The sequence below is a fragment of the Bos indicus x Bos taurus genome, chromosome 10, assembly GCF_003369695.1.
Source record: "Bos indicus x Bos taurus breed Angus x Brahman F1 hybrid chromosome 10, Bos_hybrid_MaternalHap_v2.0, whole genome shotgun sequence".
NCBI lineage: Eukaryota > Metazoa > Chordata > Mammalia > Artiodactyla > Bovidae > Bos > Bos indicus x Bos taurus.
Window position 1 is genome coordinate 67,968,008 of NC_040085.1, and position 20,752 is coordinate 67,988,759.

General features: G+C 40.2%; 1 protein-coding gene and 1 non-coding gene across 2 annotated transcripts in view; both read left to right on the forward strand.

Moving 5' to 3' along the window:
• The window catches only part of SYT16 (synaptotagmin 16), a 298,738-nt gene that overhangs the window by 228,404 nt on the left and 49,582 nt on the right, over window positions 1–20,752 (forward strand). The window lies entirely within an intron of this gene.
• Window positions 161–300, forward strand: LOC113900541. The gene has a single exon (XR_003513179.1). It is a non-coding gene; the product is annotated as a small nucleolar RNA SNORA7 (small nucleolar RNA).

A 20,752-nucleotide genomic window follows, 5' to 3' on the forward strand; every position in this document is an offset into this window, starting at 1 on the left:
ACAGAGGATGACACGGCTGGATGGCATCACCAACTTGACAGACATGAGTTTGGGTAGAGTCCGGGAGTTGGTGATGGACAGGGAGGCCTGGAGTGCTGTGATTCATGGGGTCACAAGGGATTGGATATGACTGAGCGACTGAACTGACTGAACTGAACTGAACCTCCCAGGATCACATCTGGAGAATGGCTAGTATAATGACTCCCTCAGAGTCAGGAGGGAAAGCAAGCTTGACTGAGGTACCCATTCTATTCCCAGTTTGCTTAGTAGCTGGTGATTGGAAGACATTCTGCAATAGAGTTAAAAAAAAAAAAAAGAAGAAGAAGAGTAGAATGTAGAATACAGGAAGAAATTAATGAGGGAAAATGTGTTAAATTTTATTAAAGAGACAAGTAGATATTCACTTACAAGTTTAGCAAAAAGAAATTGAAATAGATTCATAGAAGCTAATTTTGATGAACAGTGGTTACTTTCCACCCCTGCTTACCAATGGGTTCTGTTCCAAGGGCGTCTTCATAAGCTACTTGGAATGTGAAAGGCTATTTCCTGTTAAGAGTTGGGGCTGTCGTCCAGACCACATAAGCCCATTTAATCTGTGTATATCAGAAATACAAGATAAAGAGTTGAATAAATTCTAGTGAAATATATAACAACCACTGGACACATCTGTGTTAAACACCCACTCTGTGCCTGATTATGGTGACAGGTACTTTTCTGTGGTTGATGCTTTGAGGGTTCCAATTCTTCCCACTATAGTTGGATGTGGCTAATTAATTACTGCTTTCATTTAATAAATATTTATTGAGCAGCTGCTGTTAGTCTGACACTACACTAGCTTGGCTGTGAGGATGCAAAGAGAGGGACTCTGCTCCCACTTTTAAAGAGCTGCCTCTCTAGAGGTGACGTGTACAAGTACATGGAGAATGTTAAATTGTTTTGGTAAAATGTTTTGACTGGGGTAAGCGCTGACAGGAGGAGGAGCAAGAATAAGGGAAAGAAACCCAAGCTCAGGTTTGTGTTTTGGAAAAGGGAGGGGAGAACAGATCCTAAAGAAGTTTAAGCATTTTGAAGAATGATGTTAAAATTAGGAGTTTGGTATTGACATACCCACTTCTATATATAAAATGAGCTTCCCTGGCAGCTTGGTGTAGAGAATCCACTTGTAATGCAAGAGACGTGGAGACATGGGTGCAGTCCTTGGATCAGGAAGATCCCTTGATCTACAGGAGGAAATGGCAACCCACTCCAGTAATCTTGCCTGAAAAATCCTGTGGACAGAAGAGACTGTTAGGCTATAGTCCATGGGGTACCAAAAGAGTCAGACAGAACTGAGCAACTAAACAAGAACAACAATATATGAACTAGATAACCAACAAGGACCTACTGTATAGCACAGGAAACTGTACTCAGTATTTTGTAATAATCTATAAGGGAAAATAATCTGAAAAGGAATATGTATAGATATATGGGCTCCCCAGGTGGCTCAGATGGTAAAGAATCTGCCTGCAATGCAGGAGACCAGGGTTTGATCCCTGGGTCAGGAAGATCCCCTGGAGAAGGACATGGCATCCCATTCCAGTATTCTTGCCTGGACAAGAATGGACAGAGGAGCCTGATGGGCTACAGTTCATGGGGCCACAAAGAGTTGGACACGACTGAATGACTAACACTTTCATATATATATACATATATATATTGTCATATATATGTATGACTGGATCATTTTGCTGTACACATGAAGCTAACACAACATTGTAAATCAGCTTTACTCCAATAAAAAATTGTGAATGGGAATAGAGGGAGCAGAGGTCATTCTGCACACAGAAACATGAGGATGGGAATAAAGGATAAAGGTTGGGAGTAGGTGGGTGCAGGATGGCCATGGTGGGGGTTGTAGTGAGACCCCGGCTGGAGGCTGGTGTTGAATGCATAAATGAAGAGCTTGGGAGGGAATGGAGGAACTGATTTTGCCAGTCGCCGTTCTGGACGTGGCAGTTGAAGCTGTGGGTGGTCTGAGATTAGCAGGTCCAGCATGTGGACTGAGCCAAGTGCTCAAGGCAGAACCCTTCAGAGCACTGGCACCAAGAGATGAGCAGGGAGGCTGCAGGGAAGCATGAGGCTGCCTTGCTGTGGAAGATCAAGGGAATAGCCTCCTCCGTGGTATCACATTTCATGTGTGGATCAATAGGTAGGACTCAAAAGCAGCAACCTCGGAGTGCATCATCAGCGGACAAGTCACTGCATTTCTTCGACATCTTTGTCTTTGAGCTGCAAGAGCAGGTCTCAGGTGCCCTGAGAACCCTGGTTTCCACATTAAGTGATTTTCAGCAGCATGGGCTTCTGACCCCTTCAGCTTAATTGTGGCAGGAACTCAGTTCACAAGGTCCTTTTACTTTTCTCATGTTTCAGTTCAGTTCAGTTGCTCAATCGTGTCTGACTCTTTGTGACCCCATGGACTGCAGCACGCCAGGCTTCCTTGTTCATCACCAACTCCAGGAGCTTGTTCAAATTCATGTCCATAGCGTCAGTGATGCCATACAACCATCTCATCCTCTGTCATCACCTTCTCCTCATGCCTTCAATCTTTCCCAGCATCAGGTCCTTTCCAAAGAGTCAGTTCTTTGCATCAGGTGGCCAAAGTGTTGGAGTTTCAGCTTCAGCATCAGTCCTTCCAATGGATATTCAGGACTGATATCCTTTAAGATGAACTGGTTTGATCTTCTTGCAGTCCAAGGGACTCTCGAGAGTCTTCTCCAACACCACAGTTCTGGTTCATTCCTGGGTTTCGGTAGATAAGCACTTCTCATGTTTACCTTGTATGTTTATAATTTCTTCAGTTACTCTGTGCTATCTCCAACCCGTAGAGTTATGTTTTATTCTAAAAATGGATTTCTTTAATATCTTAAAAGATTTTAAATATTTGAGATTCTTATATCTAAAAAAAATATTTCTCAATAAATCTTGTGGGGAAAAATTTTGCATAGCTTTTTAAACACCAACATATAATTTGGGATGTCTCTTCTAGAGATCAAACACACAAAATTAACTTTTATCTTAGATTGATATATGCAGTATTTATCCTTGATACAAGTGTACAAACCCTTATTTGGAATCTCCAAATCCAAGACCTTGAAAACCGGAATCTTTTCAAAATATCAGGGATTACTTGAACTGAGATGAGGTTATTTAGAACTTTCACTTATTTATCTTAGAGTGAATATTTGCATGTTTTAATTATTAATGCATCTTATTACAAGATGTTGCCCCAGACCCTACTGGGGTGTTAAATAGATTATGATATGTACACAGTTTTTTCCTTTTTAAAAATCCAAGAGAACATGAATTCTGAAATCTAAGTGCCAAGTGTTCCAGCTGCATGCTTGGCAGTCTTTGAAGTTACTGACCCATCTAGGCTATTTCTGCTTTCTGAGATGAGCCCACTTTTTCTGCCTGCTTTCTGGCCCTCTGAAGGCTTTTGATATCATAGAAGAGAGTTAATGGGATTATAATTGCCAGGTGAGGGCTGGGTCTATTTTTATTTGTCAACTGTGTCTGACATCAGGCCCTGGGACTGGCATCTCATGCTGTTTATTAAGCAGATGGACTTTTTTTCTAAAGCATGTTTTAAAATTATTTATTTGTGACTACACTGGGTCTTTGTTGCTGTGCCCAGGATTTCTCTAGTTGCAGCAAGTGGGGGCTAATTTCTATTTTCAGTGCATGGGCTTCTCATTGCGGTGACTCTAGAGTGTTCAGGCTTCAGTAGTTGTGGTGCGTGGGCTTAGTTGCCCTATGGCATTCAGGATCTTCGCAGACCAGAGATCAAACCCATGTTCCCTGAATTGGCAGGTGGATTCTTTAACTACTGGATCACCAGGGAAGTCCTAGCAGATGGACTTTTAAATAAGTGAATTCCTTTCCATTATCTTTCCTTTTCCTCTCCTGATTCCAGGCTTGCCTGTACCTTTGCTCTACAGTCTCTAAACAGAATGAAAGCTGTCTTTACAGGGCACAAGTTTGAATAGTAGCTTCATTCTGTAGGCAGTTCTGATCAGTGGATTTTGCTGTTTGAAGTGCATTTACAGATTCTGAGCCTCATCAGGAAAGAGGGCATAAACAGTTAGTATCCTTGGCTTCGGATATAGGAGGGAAAAGTTGTCTAGGGACACGTACCTGAATTTTGACAATCCCAGCTACTGTGGATAAGCAGAAACTCTTTGGGTCCCACTTTGATCGTGTTTGTCCTTTATCATTTGAGGCCCAGCCTTTCTTTTTTCATGGTTCCCTGGCACCTGGGGAATGAAACACCTGTTATTTGCATATTGCTTTGTATTTACCAAGTAGAATAATGTAATGGAAGGAATATGGGCTTTGGAGGCAGATAGAGCTTACACATTACTTGATTTCTGTGGATCCCAGGAACTTCTTCTGTTGAGTGAGCATATAATGGCTACCTCTGAGCATATTACTCAGTTTTAAATGGGATATTATATATAATATAATGAGTACATTGTTCAGTTCGTTCGCTTAGTTGTCTCTGACTCTTTGCGACCCCATGGACTGCAGCATGCCAAGCCTCCCTGTCCATCACCAACTCCTGGAGTTCACTCAAACTCATGTCCATTGAGTTGATGATGCCATCCAACCATCTCATCCTCTGTCGTCCCCTTCTCCTCTCATCTTCAATCTTTCCCAGCACCAGGGTCTTTTCAAATGAGTCAGCTCTTCTTATCAGGTGGCCAAAGTATTGGAGTTTCAGCTTCAATATCAGTCCTTCCAATGAACATTCAGGACTGATTTCTTTTAGGATGGACTGGTTGGATCTCCTTGCAGTTCAAGGGACTCTCAAGAGTCTTCTCCAACACCACAGTTCAAAAGCATCAATTCTTCAGCACTCAGCTTTCTTTCTAGTTCAACTCTCACATCCATACATAACTACTGGAAAAACCATAGCCTTGACTAGATGGACCTTTGTTGGCAAAGTACTGTCTCTGCTTTTTAATGTGCTGTCTAGGTTGGTCATAGCTTTTCTTCCAAGGAGTAAGCGTCTTTTAATTTCATGGCTGCAATCACCATCTGCAGTGATTTTGGAGCCCCCAAAAATGAAGTCTGCCACTGTTTCCAGTGTTTTTCCGCCTATTTGCCATGAAGTGATGGGACTGGATGCCATGACCTTAGTTTTCTGAATGTTGAGCTTTAAGCCAACTTATTCACTCTCCTTTTTCACTTTCATCAAGAGGCTCTTTAATTCTTCTTCACTTTCTGCCATAAGGGTGGGGTCATCTGCATATCTGAGGTTATTGATATTTCTCCTGGCAATCTTGATTCCAGCTTGTGCTTCCTCCAGCCCAGGTTTTCTCATGATGTACTCTGCATATAAGTTAAATAAGCAGGGTGACAATATGCAGCCTTGATGTACTCCTTTTCCTATTTGGAACCAGTCTGTTTTCCATGTCCAGCTCTAACTGTTGCTTCCTGACCTGCATACAGGTTTCTCAAGAGGCAGGTCAGATGGTCTGGTATTCCCATCTCTTTCAGAATTTTCCACAGTTTATTGTGATCCACACAGTCAAAGGCTTTGGCATAGTCAATAAAGCAGAAGTAGATATTTCTCTGGAACTCTCTTGCTTTTTAGATGATTCAGCGGATGTTGGCAATTTGATCTCTGGTTCCTCTGCCTTTTCTAAAACCAGGTTGAATATCTGGAAGTTCACGGTTCACTTATTGCTGAAGCCTGGCTTGGAGAATTTTAAGCATTACTTTGCTACTGTGTGAGATGAGTGCAATAGTGTGGTAGTTTAAGCATTCTTTGGCATTGCCTTTCTTTGGGATTGGAATGAAAACTGACCATTTCCAGTCCTGTGGCCACTGCTGAGTTTTCCAAATTTGCTGGCATATTGAGTGTAGCACTTTCACAGCATCATCTTTTAGGATTTGAAATAGCTCAACTGGAATTCCATCACCTCCACTAGTTTTGTTCATAATGATGCTTCCTAAGGCCCACTTGACTTCACATTCCAGGAATGTGAAGTCACATTGTGGCTCTGGGTGAGTGATCACACCATTGTGATTTTCTGGATCGTGAAGATATTATTTGTACGGTTTTTCTGTGTATTCTTGCCACCTCTTCTTAATATCTTCTGCTTCTGTTAGGTCCATACCATTTCTGTCCTTTACCGAGCCCATCTTTGCATGAAATGTTCCCTTGTTATCTCTAATTTTCTTGAGGAGATCTCTAGTCTTCCCCGTTCTGTTGTTTTCCGCTATTTCTTTGCACTGATCACTGAGGAAGGCTTTCTTATCTCTCCTTGATATTCTTTGGAACTCTGCATTCAAATGCGTATATCTTTCCTTTTCTCCTTTGTTTTTGTGGTTTAGTAAATTTTGCTTTTAGAGTCCTTTGCCTACAAATGATTGCTCTTTTTTTTTAATTTTTTAATTTAATTTAATTTAATTTTTTAAATTTTATTTTATTTTTAAACTTTAAAATACTGTATTAGTTTTGCCAAATATCGAAATGAATCCGCCACAGGTATACCCGCGTTCCCCATCCTGAACCCTCTTCCCTCCTCCCTCCCCTAATGATTGCTCTTGTTCCTCACCAAAACCTTAAAAAAGGGGAAGGCAGGGATCATTATTTTCATATGAAGAACTGAAGCCTCAGAAAAGTCAAGTAACAAAGGACAAGTCACACAGCTAACATGTGGCAGGATCAAGGCTAAAACCTGTCTTTTGATTCTAAATTCTTTGGCTTTCCACTTCCTATCTTCATAAGTGAAGGAAAATATTTCTGAACATAAAGTGAATTTTGGATGGAGCTGAGTTCAGTTCAGCCAGTGCTTTCAGGATGCTGACAGAGTCAAGGGCACCGAGCTCCATCTTGGGGCTGTAAAGGCCTATCATGGACTCTGCCTCCAGAGAATCATGGTATTTAAGGGACAAAACATGGGGCAGCTTTGTCAGTATGAAATAAATGCTGTGGAATCAGAGAGCAGTTGTGGTATTTGGGGCCCTAGTTGTGGTATTTGTGGTATTTGGTTGCTTTAAACTGTGTTTGTACTCAGATGCTCAGTGGTTTCTGACTCTTAAAGTATCACAAATTTCTTTTAAACTGAGAGAACCCTAACAGGTTAGCTTACTCACATTAGCTGTGCTGTAAATGTGTTTGGGTTCAGCGGATACATCAGCTGTGTGGGAGGAATCAAGGATATAATTCAGCAGGGGAAATAAGGCATAAGTGAATAAAATGTTAATAAAGATTTTAAAATAGTTAGTCAAGCTAGAAGACATATCACAGAGCAGTACATACTTATTTGCTTAATGAATTATGTAGACAGCATTTCTTGTAGAAATTCAGAGAAGAGAGCGATATAAAGTTCCTTGGCCAAGATTTTATAATTCTGTATTGTCAGGGGAAAGTCTAAAATAGAGATCTCTTAACTCTCACCTGTAATACTCTTTGCACTTGACTACACCAGTCAGAATCCTTTTGGGTGCAAGTGACAGAAATTAAATCAAAAGGGGCTCAAGTGTGCATGCTCGTGTGCATGCACGCGTGCACACACACACACATACACACACACTAGAGTTTTTTAGTTCACAGAAGTGAAAAGCCCAGTGAATTGTGCTTCCAAATGAAAACGATTGGCTCTACTTCACAGGGGGTCTTAGTATTTAGAATCCAAAATTCTTGATTCTACTGTTTTTTGTGCTGGTTTTTTTCTCAGGCAGACTGTCTCCTAGGTGATGGCAGATACAGGCCTATATCCTACTACCTTAACCTCAGCTGCAGGAGTGTGTGTGTGTGTTTAGTGGCTCAGTTGTGTCCAACTCTTTGTGACCCCATGGACTGCAGCCTACCAGGCTCCTCTGTCCATAGAATTTTTCAGACAAGAATATTGGAGTGGGTTGCCATTTCCTACTCCAGGGAATCTTCCTGACCCAGGGGTCGAACCTACCACTGTGCCACCTGGGAAGCTTTTTTTAATATCTCCAGTAGAGTTCTAGGGCTTCTCTGGTGGCTCAGATGGTAAAGAATCTGCATGCAATGCAGGAGACCTAGGTTCAACCCCTGGGTTGAACCCCTGGGTTGGGAAGATTCCTTGGAGAAGGGAATGGCTACCCACTCCAGTATTCTTGCCTAGATAATTCCATGGATAGAGGAACTGGGCAGGCTACAATGCATGGGGTCACAAAGAGTTGGACATGATTGAGTGACTAATGCATACACATTGCAAAGTTCTGAGGTTAGCTCTCATTGCCAGTGTCTGAGTTATTTGCCTACTCAAACCTCATGGAGGCATGTTTTCATAAAAGAAAACCAGATGTCTTTCCTGAGAGAGAAAGATTCTGAAATGTCAAAATTAACATCTGTATATTGTAACACATATGTAAAACTTCAGTTCAGTTCAGTTCAGTCACTCAGTCGTGTCCGACTTTTTGCGACCCCATGAATCGCAGCACACCAGGCCTCCCTGTCCATCACCAACTCCTGGAGTTCACTCAAACTCATGTCCGTAGAGTTGGTGATGCCATCCAGCCATCTCATTCTCTGTCATCCCCTTCTCCTGCCCCCAATCCCTCCTAGCATCAGGGTCTTTTCCAATGAGTCAACTCTTCGCATGAGGTGGCCAAAGTACTGGAGTTTCAGCTTTAGCATCAGCCCTTCCAAAGAATACCCAGGACTGATCTCCTTCAGAATGGACTGGTTGGATCTCCTTGCAGTCCAAGGGACTCTCAAGAGTCTTCTCCAACACCACAGTTCAAAAGCATCAGTTCTTCGGTGCTCAGCTTTCTTCACAGTCTAACTCTCACAGACATCCATGACTACTGGAAAAACCATAGCCTTGACTAGATGGACCTTTGTTGGCAAAGTAATGTCTCTGCTTTTGAATATGCTATCTGGGTTGGTCATAACTTTCCTTCCAAGGAGTAAGCGTCTTTTAATTTCATGGCTGCAATCACCATCTGCAGTGATTTTGGAGTCCAAAAAAATAAAGTCTGACACTGGTTCCACTGTTTCCCCATCTATTTGCTACGAAGTGATGGGACCAGATGCCATGATCTTAGTTTTCTGAATGTTGAGCTTTAAGCCAACATTTTCACTCTCCACTTTTACTTTCATCAAGAGGCTTTTGAGTTCCTCTTCACTTTCTGCCATAAGGGTGGTGTCATCTGTATATCTGGGGTTATTAATATTTCTCCCGGGAATCTTGATTCCAGCTTGTGCTTCTTCCAGCCCAGCATTTCTCATGATGTACTCTGCATATAAATTAAATAAGCAGGGTGACAATATACAGCCTTGACGTACTTTTCCTATTTGGAACCAGTCTGTTGTAAAACTTGGGACACTTAAAAAAATTTAAAAGAACCTAAGTCTTTGTGTATTTACCCACATAGTAATTTCAGGTGCTCTTCATTTCTTTGTGTAGATGCAGATTTATGTCTAGTATCATTTTTCTTCTGTTTGAAGGACTTTTTAACTTTTTTTTTTTTTGCCACTTAGATTCTTTCTGAAGTCTTTATTTTGCCTTGTATTTTGAAAGATATTTTCTCTAGGTCTAGAATACTTTCAGCTTTTTCTTCTAGCACTTTAAAAATATTTTTTCACTGTGAGATTTCACAATGAGAAGTCTCCTAACATTCTTGTCTACATTTCTCTGTTCATAGTGTCTTTTTTCCCCCTCTATTTAAAAAAAAATCAGTAGACTACTTTCCCAGAGCAGTTTTAGGTTTACAGAAAAATTAAGTAAAAAGTATGAAAAGTTCCCAAATACTCTCTTCCAGCCTTGTTTCTCCTGTTATTTATCTTAGATTGTTGTGGTACTTTCGTTATAATTGATGAAGCAGTATTGATACATTATTGTTGACTAGTTCATAGTCTATATTAGGGTTCATTGTGTTGTTTTGTTTCTGACCATCTCCAACTGGTTTTTTGGAGAAGGCAATGGCAACCTACTCCAGTAGTCTTGCCTGGAAAATCCCATGGACAGAGGAGCCTGGTAGGCTGCAGTCCATGGGGTGGGTCGCGAAGAGTCGGGCAGGACTGAGCAACTTCACTTTCACTTTTCACTTTCATGCATTGGAGAAGGAAATGGCAACCCACTCCAGTATTCTTGCCTGGAAAATTCCAGGGACAGAGGAGCCTAGTGGGCTGCCATCTATGGGGTCGAACAGAGTCGGACACGACTGAAGCGACTTAGCAGACCAACTGGTTTTTAGCAATTTGGTTATGATTTGCCTTAGTGTAGTTTTCCCATATTTCTTGGACTTAGGATGTTTTCTACGTCTTGAATTGGTGGGTTTATAATTTGCATCAAATATGGAAAAGTTTGGCCGTGATTTCTTCACATATTTTTCCTGCTCCCCTCTCTCCTTCAGGGTCATCAATTATATATATTTTGCTAAGTCACTTCAGTCGTGTCCGACTCTGTGCAACCCCATAGACTGCAGCCCACCAGGCTCCCCCGTCCCTGGGATTCTCCAGGCAAGAACACTGGAGTGGGTTGCCATTTCCTTTTCCAATGCATGAAGGTGAAAAGTGAAAATGAAGTCACTCAGTCGTGTCTGACTCTTAGCAACCCCATGGACTGCAGCCTACCAGGCTCCTCCCTCCATGGGATTTTCCAGGTAAGAGTACTGGAGTGGGGTGCCATTGCCTTCTCTGATATATATTTTATGCTACCTCAAATTGTGCCACTGCTACTGACACTCTATTCATCTTTGCCCAATGATTATATTTCTCAGTGTTTCATTTTGAATTGCTTTTACCGTTTTCAAGCTCACTACTCTTTTCTTCTTTATTGTCCAATTCTGTGATTAATCCCAATCAGTGTTAGTTTTTTCATTTTAGTGTAGTTCTCAGCTTCAAAATTTTCATTTGACTCTCTACTTATTGTGTTCGTAATGTCTTCTAACTTCTTGAATACATGGAATACAGTGATAGTCACTGTTTTAATGTCCTTGGCTAAGAATTGCCTATGTTTTCTATTATCTGTGTCATTTCTTATTCCATTTCAATTGATTGACTTTCCCCCTCATTACACACAATATCTTTCTGCTTCTCAATGTGCCTAGAAAGTTTTGATTGAATGTCATACATCATGAATTTTATCTTGTTGCATGTTGGATATAGAAATATTCTTAAGTGTTGCTCTGAGTTGTGGTTAAACAATTTGAAAACTGCTTGATCCTTTTAGGTCTTTGTTTTAAGCCTTTTTAGGTAGGACCTAAGTAATGTTTGATCTAGATTTAATTGTTCTTCCCCACTGAGCCAAAACCCTTCTGAGTGGTTTACTCAATGCCACATCAATTATAAGATTTTCTACTCTAGCTAGTTGGACCAGAGCACTATTCTTGACTCTGGGTGAGTTCAAGGGACTGTTTCCTGACCAGTTTGAGTGGTTCTTTCCATAGTTTGCTCACTTACCAGTTTTCAGCTGAAAACTCAAGTATGGCAGATCTCTAGATTTCTCTCTCTTTTTAGCTCTCCTCTTTAATACTGTTTCCTGAGCTTTCATATTGTGGCACCCCTGGCTTCTTAGCTTTATCACCTCAAATCAGGGAGACCACCAACCTTGCCTGGGTTCCCCTTCCCTAGACAATGGCTTCAAAACATTCTCCGTGTAATCAGCTTGGACTATCATAGGACTTACTTGCTTATATCTCATCTCTTAGGAATTGCTATTTTTTATTGCCTTTGTTTAGTATTTTTCGAGCCATGAGTTATGGCCAGGTTTTTAGTTGTTTCATGTGAGAGAGCAGACTTAGTATTTGTTTTTCTGTCTTGATCAGAGGCAGAGATCTCCTTAATGAACTCTTAATTTAAAATTGACCTCAATTCTTTTTTTTTTAACTTAGTTTGATCTTTTGGAATTTTATTCCTTGTTTTCCAAGTTTTACATAGTCTCTGAAAGTGAAAGCGTTAGTCATGTCCGACTCTTTGTGACCCCATGGACTATAGCCCACCAGGCTCCTCTGTCCATGGAATTTTCTAGGCAAGAATACTGAAGTGGGTTGCCATTCCCTTCTCCAGGAGATATTTCTGACCCAAGGATGGAACCTGAATCTTCTGCATTGCAGGAGAATTCTTCACCATCTGAGCAACCTGGTATAGTCTGTAAGGAATGTTAAAGTTTATCTTTGAGTGTGATGAATGGTAGATTATCTATTTCAGGTTGACAATGTTTCTTTTTATTCCTAGTATCTGAAGAGTTTTTTTTTTTTAATCGCAAAAACTCTTGAAAGTGTTGAAATTTACTTAATGATTTTATACATCTATTGAGATGATTATATTAGCGTGATTATTTATACTTTAGATAATTTCCAAGTATTTAAATGTCTCTCAATTTTTATTTTCAGTGCATTTTTAAAAATACATTTCAATTTTGTTTGCTGCTCTTTAGGATGTTTATAACTAGGATCATCAGAAATTGAGTTACTATATAAATTACCTTCTTTGATTTCATAAATGATATGGGTTTTCCCTTCTAGAATAGCTTATATAAAAGAGCAAGTTACCTTCCTTTGAAGGCTAGAAAAAGTCATATAAATCCATCTGCATGTGATATGTCCCTTTTGAATTGTTTTTCTACATTTTACTTTTTTTAGTGGTTATTGGTCTATGTGTTTTCTATTTTTTCTTTTCAAAAAACATTTAAATCTTTTTTCTCTTGTGATTCTTAAATGCCCACAGTGTCTATAGTTATATTTGTCTGAATCAACCTTGTCAATGGTTTATCTTTAAAAGATAGTTTTTATAATATCTTCTGTATTTTTTAGTGTTTTCTTTATAGTTATATATTTTTTTTAATATTTGCTTTCTTCTTTTCTATTTCTTCTGTGTAGTTTGGTTTAATCTGTTGATCAATAATACCTTGAGTTGACATTTCTATCATATTAATTTTTTCATCTTTTTCTTGACTCATAATATATACTCTAAATTAATCCATAAATTTTCTTTAAGTACCACTTTAACTATATCCCACAAGTATATGATATGTGATGTGTTCATTATTTTTTAGTTATTAATATTTTATCATTCCAATTAGGGTTTCTTTTTTTGACCCATCAATTATTTAAAATTGTGGTTTCTGGTTTCCAGAAGCATTTTTATAATTTAAAAAAGTCTTGTTTTATTTCTAACTGCATTGAAATTAAAATGTGGTCTAACTGTATTTTTGAAGCTTCTTTTGTGGCCTGATACATGGCTGATTTTTATAACTCTTCCACATATGCTTACGATTACTATATATTCTTAGATTGTTTTGCATTTCACCTCATGCTAGTTTAATGCCTCTTATGTATTATCTTCTGTGTGTTTGTGGGTGAGCTCATCTTCAGAAGGCATTTGTTTTTGAATGTGGTGATGGATATAATCCCCTGTACTTTTGCTTATGGAAGTGAACAATTTTGTACTTGCCTCTGTTAGTACAAAATCTCTTGGATTTGCTTAGTAATTTCTTGCTTTCAGATTTCTGCCCTGCATTGATATTATACTTCTGTAAGAGGTAAAGACTTGATGTTTTTATTTCTCACAGGATAATTTTTTTTTCCATTCACAGCTTCAAACAAATAGCAAGCTTTCTTCCCACTTCTCTAAGTACAAACTGTTAGATGAAATTTTACTAGTCCTCTTTTCAAAGAAAGGGGCAGCATTTTTTAAAGAGTAATAGTCTTTTTTTTTTTTGCTTCCTTAGTCACTTTTATTTTTTTAATTTATTTATTTTAACTGGAAGCTAATTACTTTACAATATTATAGTGGTTTTGCCATACATTGACATGAATCAGCCATGGTGTAAATGAAGAATAGAAGTCTTATGCTGAGGTGCTGAATCCAGCCTTGCATGATCCCAAGGCTATTCATATCTGAGATATCAGTCTGTGACCTGCAAACAAGTTGGCTACCCCTCTGGGCTAATACCAGGTGTCTTTCTAATTTTATCGGCATTTCTGTGAGTTTGTAGTACAAGAGGTTCTGTATGGCCTCAGGCTTCTGAATAGCAAGAACAAAAAGCTGGTCTAATTTTTAAGGAGGAGTAAACTGAGGTTTATTGATGACCCAAGATTATTCAACTGGAAATTGTCAGAGCTAGGATTAAAACCTGTGCATGCTCTGCTTCTTCTTGGCATTCTTCCTCCCTTTGGCTTTTATATGGTATTTGTGATAGTTAATTTTATATATCAACTTGACTGGGCCATGAGGTAACAAGATTGTTAGTCAAATATTCTGAGTGTGTCTGGGCGGATGTTTGTGATGAGGTTAACATTTGAATTACTAGGAAGAAAGCTAGTGGAGGTGATTGAATTCCAGCTGAGCTATTTCAAATCCTAAAAGATGATGCCGTGAAAGTGCAGCACTCAATATGTCAGCAAATTTGGAAAACTCAGCAGTGGCCACAGTACTAGAAAATGTCAGTTTTCATCCCAATCCCAAAGAAAGGCAATGCCAAAGAATGTTCAAACTACTTCACAATTGCACTCATCTCACACGCTAGCAAAGTAAGGCTCAAAATTCTCCAAGCCAGGCTTCAACAGTACATGAACTGAGAACTTCCATATGTTCACTCTGGGTTTAGAAAAGGCAGAGGAAACACAGAGATCAATTTACCAACATTTGTTGGATCATAGAAAAAGCAAGAGAGTTCCAGAAAAATATCTACTTCTGCTTTATTTACTATGCCTAAAACTTTGACTATGTGGAACACAACAAACTGTGGAAAATTCTTCAAGAGATGGAAATACCAGACCACCTTACCTGCCTCCTGACAAACCTGTATGCGAGATAAGAAGCAACAGTTAGACTGGACATGGAACAACGGTCTGGTTCCAAATTGGGAAAGGAGCACATCAAGGCTCCTTTGATTTTGACATATTGTCACCTTGATTATTTAACTTATATGCTGAGTACATCATGTGAAATGCTGGGCTGGATGAAGTATAAGCTGGAATCAAGATTGCCAGGAGAAATATCAATAACTTCACATATGCAGAAGACACTACACTTATGGCAGAAAGTGAAGAGGAACTAAAGAGCCTATTGATGAAAGTGAAACAGAAGAGTGAAAAAGCTGGCTTAAAACTCAACATTGAAAACAACTAAGATCATGGCACCGGTCCCATCACTTCATGGGAAATAGATGGGGAAACAGTGGAAACAGTGTCAGACTTTATTTTTCTGGGCTCCAAAATCACTGCAGATGGTGACTGCAGCCATGAAATTAAAAGATGCTTGCTCCTTGGAAGAAAAGCTGTGAAAAGCCTGCTGCTGCTGCTAAGTCGCTTCAGTCATGTCCGACTCTGTGCGACCCCATAGACGGCAGCCCACCAGGCTCCCCCGTCCCTGGGATTCTCCAGGCAAGAACATTGAAGTCGGTTGCCATTTCCTTCTCCAATGCATGAAAGTGAAAAGTGAAAGTGAAGTCGTTCAGTCGTGTCCAACTCCTAGCGACCCCATGGACTGCAGCCTACCAGGCTCCTCTGTCCATGGGATTTTCCAGGCAAGAGTACTGGAGTGGGGTGCCATTGCCTTGAAAAGCCTAGACAGCATTTTAAAAAGCAGAGACATTACTTTACCAGCAAATGTCCATCTAGTCAAGGCTGTGGTTTTTCCAGTAATTATGTATGGATGTGAGAGTTGGATTCTAAAGAAAGCTGAGCATCAAAGAATTGATGCTTTTGAACTGTGGTGTTAGAGAACACTCTTGAGAGTCCCTTGAACTGCAATAATATCAAACCAGTCCATCCTAAAGGAAATCAGTCCTGAATATTCATTGGATGGACGGGTGCTGAAACTGAAGCTCTAATACTTTCACCTCTGATGTGAAGAACTGACTCTTTAGAAAAGACTCTGATGCTGGGAAAGATTGAAGGCAGGAGGAGAAGGGGACAACAGAGGATGAGACAGTTGGATGGCGTCACCGACTCGATGGACATGAGTTTGAGCAAGCTTTAGGAGTTGGTGACAGACAGGGAAGCCTGTTGTGCTGTAGTCCATGGGATCACAAAGAGTCAGACACAACTGAGCGACTGAACTGAACTAACATTTGAACTGGTCAACAGAATAAAGCAGATTGCCCTCCCTAAGGTGGGTGTGCCTTACCTAATCAACTGAAAACCTGAGCAAGGGGGAGCTCTGCCTGCTTGACTCCTTGAGCTGGAACATTGATCTTCTCCTGCCCTCAGACTGGAACTTATACCATTGGCTCTCCTGGTTCTCTCAGTCAGGATGGAATGACTCACTGGCTCTCCCAGGTCTCCAGCTTGCCAACTGCAGTTTTTTGGACTTTTCTGCTTCCATAATTACATGGGAGCCAGTTGTGTGTGTGTGTATGTATTTTTTTTCTACTTTGGTTCTGTTACTCTAGAGAACTCCAACTAATATGGTATTATACTGATTTTAAGTTTATGTGTTTATCAATTACTGAAGCATTTGTTTTATTTCTAATTGTATGTTAGACACTAAGAGGACAGACTAGAGAACAATGAGTTAAGACTGCAATTCTTTGAAGGTGTTAGAGAAGTCACAGCTACAGAAAAACCCACTTAGAAAATGTAAGTAAGAAAAGTCATAGAAGGTAAACTGTTCATGGCAGTTAAGAATATAGAGAGAACAAGGGACATTACTGTACCCAGGGCAGCATTTCTCATTCAGTGGTGCTAGGCTTGTTCAACTGGTTCAGTGTCTGAAAATTGAGGTGTTTTTTTGTGGTACCCTATGAAATTTTAATGCATTTATTTGCATCATTTTATCAGTAGAAACTATAGCTGGACTGTGTAAGCCATGTAATAGTCATAGCCATGAGTATGCATGTGCATGACAAAGCATGTTAAAGAAAGAGGCATGATATGTTGTTGTTATTTAGTCACTAAGTCATGCCTGACTCTTGAGATCTCATGGACTGTAGCCTGCTAGGCTCCTCTGGGATTTCCCAGGCAAGAATACTAGAGTGGGTTGTCATTTCCTTCTGCTGGGGATCTAGACCTAGGGACCAAACCCATGTCTCCTGCATTGGCAGGCAGATTCTTTACTACTAAGCCACCAGGGAAGCCCTGCCACTGCTCCTAAGTCACTTCATAGAAGCATGATAAATGATGTTCATATTTCTTTGTTCATATTCATTTCTGTTATTACCTACTTGTGCTTGTCAGCATATGTGTGATAATAGGCACCCAAAGCATATGGGCATCCAAAGCTGTATGGGAAAAAATGGAACATTTAGAAAATATTCCATTAATTTTTCTGAAAATGGAGAAACATTATTTATTATCTAATTTTCAGGGAGATTATTAGGGGGGCTATTATTATGATATGTGCATACCACCACTGAATATCTGATGTGCAAATTGTGTGACTTTTGGAATAGAGCTTTTCTGCTTTTATTTTTCCTCAAAAAGCTGTTACTTAGCTAAGTGAGTATGTTCAGTCTATATTTTTTTCAGTTATCATGATATGTTTGGGTATATTTACTGTGAATTTGGTGCTGAAGACACGGAAATTACCTTATAGAAATTATCACTGTAGCTTGACTGGGCTACAGTTGAGTTTTACCTCAAGATAAAACAACTTTGGAAATTGCCTTAAGGATGATTTGCTGCATGGAATGGGAAGATGAGTGAATAAATTGAACAATTATTATAGAAATCTAGAAACTCAACACCTGCAAAGTATGCGATCTGTTCAGTATCTTTCTCAGCCTTGCTAATATATCCCAAGCCCTTCATTTTAGTATCCATGGCAATGAGATTTTTTTTTTCTTCTTAATCAGAATGTTTGTAAGTTAAAATGTTGATTCACATTTGCTTATAAGGATTCATTCGAGTGAGAGAGAACTATTGGGGGTTGGGTAAAAGAAAGCAAGAACAAGCATTCTGGTTTCATGTTTTCTCTGCATGTGCAGAAATTTAATTATCAGGTCACTTCATTCTCAGCAGAGTAAATTACAGTCCTGGTCATTAATTTGTATGTAAATGCCACCATTGTAGGAAGACAACACAACGCTTGAGTCCTATCAAGAGATGCCCTTGTAGGAGGCATACAAATTATCAGAGCTTATCGGGCAAGTAAATGATTTAGCACTTACTTTAGTTCAGATTTGGAGAAGGAAATGGCAACCCACTCCAGTGTTCTTGCCTGGAGAGTCCCAGGGACGGCGGAGCCTGGTGGGCTGCCGTCTCTGGGGTCGCAGAGTCGGACACGACTGAAGTGACTTAGCAGCAGCAGCAGCAGCAACTAGTTCAGGTTAGCCCTGTTACAACAATCAAACAGCTTAGAGTAATTGTCAAAGCCAAGTGTTCAGAAAACATTTTTATTTGAGAGACTCCAAAATAGTGAGAAATGAGGACCCAATGAGTACAAATATAGGTCTTACTCAGAATACTACCTGGAGAGAAGGCTTTTTGTAATCTTCCCAGTCAGACCTGTTCTTCCCTAGTGGCTCAGCTGGTAAAGAATCTGCCTGCAATGCAGGAGATCTGGGTTTGATCCCTGGGTTGGGAAGATACTCTGGAGAAGGGAACAGCTACCCACTCCAGTATTCTGGTCTGGAAAATTTCATGGACTGTATCAAAGAATCAGACCTGACTGAGTGATTTTCACTTTCAATGTGTATGTGTGTTAGTCTCTCAGTCATGTCTGACTCTTTGCGACCCCGTGGACTGTAGCCCGCCAGGCTCCTTTGTCCATGGGATTCTCCAGGCAAGACTACTGGAGTGGGTTGCCATTTCCTTCTCCCTCTCAATCCTTTCATGTTGCTTCATTTCTTATCCTGGGTTAGTAGCCTGGAAGGGAAGAGAAATAAGCTTCAATGAGGCTATAGTAGCCCTGGATAGAGGACCATTCACATAGCTAGCTTTACACATTAACTAGCTTTACACATATCTGTCCAGAGATGCCAGGAAAACTGGGGGCTTATTTGGCAAACACTTGGCTCACGAGAATAAACAGTGAGCTGAATGTGGCAGCAGGGGAATCCAGGCTGTGTCAGCATTATCTGTCTGAAGGGCTCTTTAGGTTTGACTTGAGTTAGTGGCTCCTGACTGTTGCAAATAGGGTCCAGTAACTGGGGACACAGAGGAGTCAGACAAGAACTACATTGTGGCCTACATCTCAAGGTTTATCTAGTAACTCGAATATAAATCAGAAAGCCAGGAGAGTTTCCCAGGAGGACACAGAGGGGATCAGAGAGACATTCCATTTGGTGTGGTCCTCAAACTTCTCTCCTTGGGCTAGAGCAGAAGGACAAGTGCTAGATTTCATTGGTTTTGAGTTTTCTCAATTGCCCAGAAATGGCTGGGAATATTTGAGTTGGTAAGGGGAAGACAGAACTTCAGTACCTTGCAGTGGGGGAGAGAGAGAAGGCTGCCATGGGAACCAGCTTTACTTCGATTCACATTTTAAAAGCTTTACCAAGGTGCAATTGATAAACCACACACGTATACAATGTCCAATTTGTCAATTTTGACATTCTGTGAAACCATCACAAGAAGCAAGAAAACGAACATTTTTATCACTCCGATAGTATCCTCATTCTCCTTCGTAATCCATTGTTCTCTGTAACTTCCCCCTTGCCCCCCTCTAGGCAACCACTGATCTATTTTCCGACATAGTGTCCTAGTTTAAATTTTCTAGAATAGTATATAAATGGAATTATGTTATTTGTACTCTTTTGACTTTTTTCCCACTACTCTTAGCTTAATGTTTTTGAGATTCATCCATATTGTTGGAGGTATAAATAGTTCAGCCCTCTTGCTTACTAGTATTCCATTGCATTGATTTGCCATAACTTGTTTAATCCATTTTCCTGTTGCTGAACGTATGGGTTGCTTCTAGATTTTGGCGTAGTTGGTCCAGTTCAGTTCGGTCGCTCAGTTGTGTCCGACTCTTTGTGATCCCGTGGACTATAGCACGACAGGCTTCCCTGTCCGTCACCAACTCCTCAAGCTTGCTCAAATTCATGTCCATCGAGTCAGTGATGCCATCCAAGCATCTCATCCTCTGTCATTCCCTTCTCCTGTCTTCAATCTTTCCCAGCATCATGGTCTTTTCTAAAGAGTCAGTTCTTCACATCAGGTGGGCAAAGTACTGGAGTTTCAGCTTCAGCATCAGTCCATCCAATGAATATTCAGGACTGATTTCCTTTAGGATTGACTGATTGGATCTCCCTGTAGTCCAAGGGACTCTCAAGAGTCTTCTCCAACATCACAGTTCAAAACTATCAATTCTTTGGTGCTCAGCCTTCTTTATGGTCTAACTCTCAAATCCATCCATGACTACTGGAAAAACCATAGCTTTGACTAGGCGTACCTTCGTCGGTGAAGTACTATCTCTGCTTTTGAATATGCTGTCTAGGTTTGTCAGAGCTTTTCTTCCAAGGAGCAAGTGTCTTTCAATTTTATGGCTGCAGTCACCATCTGCAATGATTTTGGAGCCCAAGAAAATAAAGTGTGTCACTGTTTGCATTATTTCCCCATCTAGTTGCCATGAAGTGATGGGACCAGATGCCATGATCTTGGTTTTCTGAATGTTGAGTTTTAAGCCAGCTTTTTCACTCTCCTATTTTACTTTCATCAGGAGGCTCTTTAGTTCCTCTTCACTTTCTGGCATGAGGGTGGTGTCATTTACAAACCTAAGGTTCTTGATATTACTCCTGGCAATATTGATTCCAGCTTGTGCTTCATCCAGCCTGGCATTTTACATACTCTGCATATAAGTTAAATAAGCAGGGTGACAATATACAGCTATGACGTACTCATT